Genomic DNA, 7,736 nt, shown 5'->3' on the forward strand with positions numbered 1-7,736 from the left:
TGATAAGAAATTAGATAAGGCAATTATTACTTATCACTCTCATTCAAAAGTATAAGTCATTTTCATGGAAAAAGTTACACACCTCCAAATCACAGTAATCATGAAAAGATAGCGTTTTCTTCTGTCCTTTTCTCAATACGTATTTCAATGTTTAATACCGTAAAATAATACATCAAAATTCAAATTTTCACAAACTTCAAAACGCTACAGCATATTTACTACTGAATATTAATAAGATATTTTTTTACTAAAATTTTTCTTAAATTTTACTCTACAAAATGGCTATCTTAGATTTTTTTTTTACATTTTATTTAAAATTTAATAATAATTAATATTTTTAATAAAATGTAATAAAATTAATTATTAAGATATAGCTATAGACCTAACGGATAACTATTATTTAAAAAAAAAATCAGCTAAAAATATTAACTAGATCAAAAGTTATTTAAGTTGTCAGTGAGTGGGCCACCCTGTATATAGATTTACATTTTTTATGAATTATCTAAATTAAGCTAAGGTATGTAAATTTATCATATTAATAAAAACATTTTGCCCCAGGCTGAGAATTTTATTTTTTTCTTAATCAATCAATCGTTTTTTTAAGGACTTATAATAATTAAAGGCCATTTTATCAATTGATCTCAGTATTCAAATAGTATTTTTACCAAATTTTCAGTATTATTAAAATACTATAATTTAATAAAATAAACTTCATTGTAATCTTTTAAATTACATTATTCATAATTAATTTTAATTCTAGCAGAATATAAAGACAAATGTGCAAAAATGATTTTAATATAAAAAAATCCTAAATAAGAATAGAGCAAACAATGATGCCATATCATTGAATATAATATTATATTCATCAAGAATAAACAATCATACATTATTTATGCCTACACATATAATTCATCTTTTAACATTCACAATTTTGTACGACTAAAAATATGTGTTTCTCTCAGCCACACATCACGTTATCAACTGATTTACTAATTATAGTATTAGTTTTTGTAGTAAAATTAGTTAATCACGATAGCACACCCTCTATTATACACAGCGGTCCTTATTTTTCTACTTTATTATGTCACGGGCTCAACATTTTATTAGGTTCACTAAAATAATAATTCTAGTAAAATTTGAGAACGGTAGAACTTACCGTGCTCAAATTTTAAAATATCACATTAGAACTTAATGTGATGTCAAAAACACAAACAACTATTATTATAGTATTTGATATGAAAAATATGGTTTCTTAATATTTTTTTGTAGAGTAAATGGTTTTTCATGGAATTAAGAAAAACTGATTTCATCTAATTTTAGGAAAAATAACTTGGTTTATATTTTTCTCTTGTACTATCTCAAATATTTAAGTTAAACTAAAATTGTATAGAAGTAATATTATTAACTTCATATCTATACTAAACGTTCATTCTGAACAGCCTCATTGAAATTGTAACAATAATAAATGTTTGTCTTTTTTATTCTTCATCATATTCGAAGCTTTGATATTAGAAATATCAAATAGGTTATCAAATTTTTCAAAAATATTTTAATTTTTTTTTCTTGTGTATCTGTTTTTTCATATTTATTTTCATTCGGGGTCTTCAATTTTGTATTAAAATCGAGAGAATGCTGTGTAAAATTACGCGCCTTTCTCAAAATAGTTAAACATTCATCTGTTACCAAATATGTGCTGTCGTGCATATTTAAATATATATAAAATAGCAGTCTAACATTTAAAACAAACATTTTTAGTTAAATACTAAAAATTATTTTAAATACTACTATTATCTATGTGTAATATAATATAAACTATATCAATCATTAAATTTTATAATTAAAAATAACTTTTTCAAAAATGAACATATTAATATAATTTTTTTTTTTATAGATGCTTTATGTCTTTACCTATTATTTGGTTAATTATTTTTTGTAAATTTGACCTTTTTTCTGCCCACAGGGGGGAATTTACAATCACAACTTTTTCACAAAAAATTAACTTTTTCAACTTAAATTTTGAAAATGTTCCGGAAGGTCTGACACTTTTATATATATCTTAAATTAAAGCTAATATAGTGTACTTTAATTTAAAAAAAAAAAATTTGACCTCTGGACTTGTCTTCACGGCGAAAATGACTAGTGAATGCTATTTTCGTGTGAAAATTCTCGATTTTATTATTCATATTATATTTAACTTTATAATGCTATAACTTATTGAAAAGTTTATGGATCCACACAATTTTTTTATGAGAAATAATATTTTTTAATAAACCCTTTTTCATTCGACATACTTTATCTTAATCGAGATATTAAGGAACCAGCAGATCAAGTAGCTTTTGGAATAAAACACCAATTTTTTTTAAATTAAACACTATCTAAAGATTTGCATCGAAGCGTTTATTTTTGATAGTGATTTTAATCACTGTCAGATATCATTATACTTGATCCAACTATACCACATCACAACTGTGCCGCGACCCCCCTGTGCTGGGTTTTTTATATTAATTTAGAAAATGCGTTTCCAAATTATTTCAAGGCAACTTACAGCGCCTTTCTTGAGATAACTGAGTAATATTAACGAAAATTGTATTATTTAATAAAATTCGCATGAAAAATGCAACCATAAAATACATTGTATACAGAGTGATTTTTTTATCATAATCCACTCAATTACTTGCAGAATAATAATAATTAAAAAAAATTTTTTTTTTATTATCTTTAGTTACACATTATTCTTGAATTTTTAACTATGTAATACTTTTTAAGTTCATCCCTTATGCCTTGGAGGGGGGTCAACTTTGTTTTTTTAAATGGTAACACATATTTTTAATTTAATAAAATGTTTGAGTTTTTAATTTAATAGTAGATGGCATTTGAATTTTTAATATACCTTTATTTATTTATTAAATATAAACATTTAAAGTTCCAAATTTTTTAGTTAATATTGTTGTGAGTTTATAAATACACTAACTGACAATACAGAAAGTATATCTATTGATAGTCATAATTGATAATAAACAATTCGTGACTGAGACAGCAATGTCATAAAAATCCAATTAGCTACCTGTATTTACAATCCCATGTGTATTATACATGTATATTAACTCAAAATTTTGAAACTTTAAATGTTTATATCTAATAAGCTAATAAAGTTATATTAAAAATTCAAATGCCATTTACTATTAAATTAAAAACTCAAACATTTTATTAAATTAAAAATATGTGTTACCATTTAAAAAAACAAAGTTGACCCCTCTCCAAGGCATAAGGGATGAACTTAAAAAGTATTACACAGTTAAAAATTCAAGAATAATGTGTAACTAAAGTTAATAAAAAAAAAAAATGTTTAAATTATTATTATTATGCAAGTAATTGAGTGGGTTATGATAAAAAAATCACTCTGTATATAAACAAATTTTTATTTTGACTGACCAATACCGCCCGCGTTTAATGCGCCTTACGTATATATATTTAAATATTCCTACCACCGTTTCAGGTATAACGTTAGTCCGACCCTCCCATCCACAAAATACAGTTATACCTAGTGCATGATACGTTTACATACTTAAGTCAATTATCTCAAAAAAGGTCTCGCTGCATTTAATGAGATCGTAAACAAATATTATGTATCATTGATGCGCTGTAAGTTGCATTGAAATAATTTGGAAACTATTAGATAATAGTTCNTAGTGTGAATCGACCTTTATTCACATTAAACGTCAATGAAATAATACCAATTGTGATCTATCTTATTGCAGTTGTCCGGTGATTTTAAAACCAATATTATAAAATTAATTAGTTTTAATATAATATGTACTTCACTGTGTCAAAATTTAATAAGAAAACATTAACAATAATGGTAATAATTTTGGACGAGTAAGAAAATAACAGCTACTAACGACGTAGAAGAGCATGTGTACGAGAAATGTTAGTTAAAAGAAAAACTTGTTGTTGTGTTCAATTGTTGTCTAATTTTACAATCGTATTATATTTTTATGTTAGTTATCACTGTATATTCTGTTAGCATTATTATAAAGTTCATGATATTGACTAACTTTTTCTATTAAAACTACATCATCGGTATTAAAATAACGAAAAATATAATAATAATAAAAATATAAATATAATAATCACTCATATAGAATTTATAAATGGAATGTATATTTTTGATCGAGACGTTCGGTTCACACATTCATACTATCCGTCAAACCTTTCTTTTGTTATTTATGACCGTCCGTTCGATCCACTGTTCGCTAATGGATGGTTCCTATCATCCGTCGTGAACGAACTTTTTTTATTGTTCTAAACGGTCGTCCATTCGATGTTACATACGTTCCGAACGTGTTGAATACAAGTATAAACTATTGGTTTGGCGGAAACGAAATACTTACCTTAAGCAGATTTGGCGGAAATGATGCTTGTCGAAAACGATACGGTAATTTTGGCGGAATGTCATGTCAAACGGATTCTACTGTTCGATGCACGTTTATGTTCCACAATTGTTGGCAATTTATTGTAATAATATAAATCGATATTTTGAATTTAAAATTCATACAACTTGATTTTTGATATTAAAATAATTATTTTTAATTAATATAATTCTTTTTAATAACAATAATTTATTACGATGACACATAATTTTATAATTTGTTAATTTGATTCATTTGATGTAAATTTAAAAAAATGCATTGCATTTTTTATTTTAAATAATTTGCTAAAATCATATAAATAATTTAATTAATCAAATTCTAAAAAAAAAAAAATTCACAATTGCATACATTAAAAATTAATTAATGCACTTTAAAAACAATACTTTGATCATTTAATTTCTTAAAATTTGATCATTTAAAAGACAGGGGGATAATTTTAAGATGAAGAGTAAAAGTAATGTGAACAGACTTAAATACATATATTTTTATTTTCCATAAATTGAACCGTTTCATAAGTTTTAAAATCTGACCTTGGAGTTATTTGTAATTACATTAATGTCAGATCTATTGCAAAGGTTAGTAAGGATTTACAAAGGAAGATCGATTTTATAATATAAAATATATTCTGTATTATAGGTTATAAAGCGTTGGTGCAAGAATATTTCCTTGGGGACTTGTTTGATTGTCTTTGTTGACGCAAGATACAGCGCATGTTCGAAAATAGATATTTAATTTATATAGTTGTTTTTTTTAAATAATGTACAGATTGAAATTGTAATATTTAAATTTATGTAATTTAATATCTGTCCTAATGCTAAAATACCCCAAAATAAATTTCCTAGTTTACAGATGTTGACATTTTTGTCAACAAGCATCGTTTTATTAATCATTTTTTTGTATTGTTATGTAATACATTATTTTTATATTATTGAAATGATTACTATGTATAACTTATTGCGCACTATTATATTTGATGTAATTAATTATTATTTTATAAAGAGAAAAAATATGATTTGTAATTGAACAGGTTATTGTTATCGCTTTTATCGATAGCATCTTTTCTTATATTAGCATCTATACAGAGTGTTCAGTAAGTCAGGAAACGGAATATACACCCTGTATATTAGCATCTTATATTAGTATACTAGACACCAATATATATCGATATATTGTTTCAACCGGTGTTAAAATTTATAGTATAGACTGGTGTTAAAGTTTGGGTACTACTATTTGTATTACTAAATTTTTATTTTTATTCCCGGCCGTTCTCTTAATACTGCCTAAGTATAAAACTGAGAATAACATGCAAAGTACTTGATCACAAATTGCTATCAATCGGTCATTTTCTAGATTATTCCCAACTTATAAGCTGGTTGAATATATATGTTGCAATTAAAAAAACTAAGGTTGACACTCCTATAAGGTATAAAAATTATATATAAGTAAAAGAAATCAAAAAATATTATTTCAATATTCTATTTATTTTGTGAGTAATCGAGTGATTTATTATAAACCCATCACTATGTACATACTAATAATACAATAACAATAATAGTCAATGAAAGATGTTTAAAAGATAAATTATTATTTTTTTATAGTTTTGAAATAATTAAAAATTGTTAAAGACTATTATTGAATTGTATTTGTACAAGTTTGATATTTGACATTCAGATTTTTTAAAAATTATTTTTCTTTAAAAACCAAGAGTATATAAAACCTTAAAAATATTAACGAATTTATTTTAATTGTTAAACTAAATACATAAAATAATAATATTCTCATTATAAGTATCTGGTCGATTATTCAGGTAATTATGCTTTAAAAATATGTTAATTATTAGTTTCAGACATAACTGAAAATGGTTATAGCAGTTGATACAGTTAACATTTCACTTATTTTTAATAATACTTTATGCGCTTTTAGACCGTAGAAATAATATTTTCCGTTATTTATTTTCAAAAAAAAAAAAAGGTAGCACAGTGTAGACAAGGCATAGATGGGACAAGTATAGATGATATTTGACAGTGATTAAAATCACTATCATAAGAAACGCTTCGATGCAAATCTGTAGATGGTGTTTCATTTAGAGAAATTGATGGGTTATTCCAAAAGCAACATCAACTCTTATTTCTTTGATTATATCCTAATTAGTAGTTATTTGATTTTAAAATATAATATATGAATAAATACTAATTATAATTATTAAATTTAGTATGAAATTGATATTTAATATTGTAATTTAAACGGAGAAATTATAAAAATAATAAAGAAGTTATATTTTGCTTTATTTTTACGTGTATAAAAATTTAAAGGGCTTGATACAATAAATTTCAATAAAAACTGTTTGTTACTATAAATAAATGCACTGAACTACAAGGAACTTTCATCAGTAACAAAAATATACCATTCTAAATCAACTTTTCGCGATGTTTTCAATTCTGCAATTAGACTTTTTCTATCACTTCTAAGTTTTAATATTATTAAAAATTAGTATTAAAAATTGGCTATTTAAGCTATCTCTAATTTAAAAATTACTTTTTCGACTTTAAAAAAGTAAAAAAAATTAATAAGTTTAATTTCTTATGTGTTATGAACTTTATTCTATGTCAATTAAATTATATAATATTCATGAAAGTCAATATATTCTCCTAATAAGATATTTTAAAATAAAATAAAATACAAAACCTAGAATTTTAACACAAAAATAGCATATTTTTGAATACGGTAGNAGGTGATTTTTATCGTCACAAAAATAGCATAATTTTGAATACGGTAGCCATTTGCGCATAGTAGATAAGGTGTCGGGACAAATTTTTTTTTTCATTTTATAGTATATAACATAAGCTTTAATTTGATATATGTTTAAAGGACGCAGTATTTCCAGGACATATTCAAAAATTAAGTTGAAAAAGTTAGTTTTTGTAAAACAGTTGCTATTTTAAATCCCCTTTGTGAGCAGAATAAGTGTTAGATTTTCAAAAAAAAATGATATCAAATGAAAGAAAATTACCTAAGGTTTCAATATAAAGAAATATTATTTTGATTAGTTAATATTTGAAAAAGTTATGGCAGTTTTAAGTACAAAAAACATTCCGATAGAAGGTGATTTTTATCGTAAACATATTACATTTTTTTTTAAATTTTTACAGCAATTTGTACATAGTAGATAAGGTGTCGGGACAAAATTTTTTTTTATTTTATAGTACATAAAATAAGCTTTAATTTGATATATGTTTAAAGGACGCAGTATTTCTGGAACACTTTCAAAAGTTAAGTTGAAAAAGTTCGTTTTTGTAAAAAAGTTGC

The 7,736-nt window shown here is 24.2% G+C and overlaps 1 protein-coding gene and 1 long non-coding RNA gene across 13 annotated transcripts in view; both read left to right on the forward strand.

Moving 5' to 3' along the window:
* LOC126894920 (uncharacterized) overlaps positions 1-7,736 on the forward strand; it is a 383,474-nt gene that overhangs the window by 265,461 nt on the left and 110,277 nt on the right. The window contains exon 1 of one of the 12 annotated variants that reach the window (XM_050666291.1): positions 6,103-6,237. The exons of 8 other annotated variants lie outside the window; for them this stretch is intronic. The gene's annotated coding sequence lies outside the window, so the exon portion shown is untranslated. Of the gene's footprint in view, positions 1-6,102; positions 6,238-7,736 lie in introns of those variants that run through there. 3 more of the 12 variants (XM_050666292.1, XM_050666295.1, XM_050666294.1) reach the window with 3 other exon arrangements.
* LOC126894940 (uncharacterized) lies at positions 3,747-5,397 on the forward strand. Its single transcript, XR_007701548.1, has 2 exons — positions 3,747-5,005; positions 5,067-5,397. It is a non-coding gene; the product is annotated as an uncharacterized LOC126894940 (long non-coding RNA).

This window comes from Daktulosphaira vitifoliae, unplaced genomic scaffold (genome assembly GCF_025091365.1).
Source record: "Daktulosphaira vitifoliae isolate Bord-2020 unplaced genomic scaffold, ASM2509136v1 Scaffold_1, whole genome shotgun sequence".
Lineage (NCBI taxonomy): Eukaryota > Metazoa > Arthropoda > Insecta > Hemiptera > Phylloxeridae > Daktulosphaira > Daktulosphaira vitifoliae.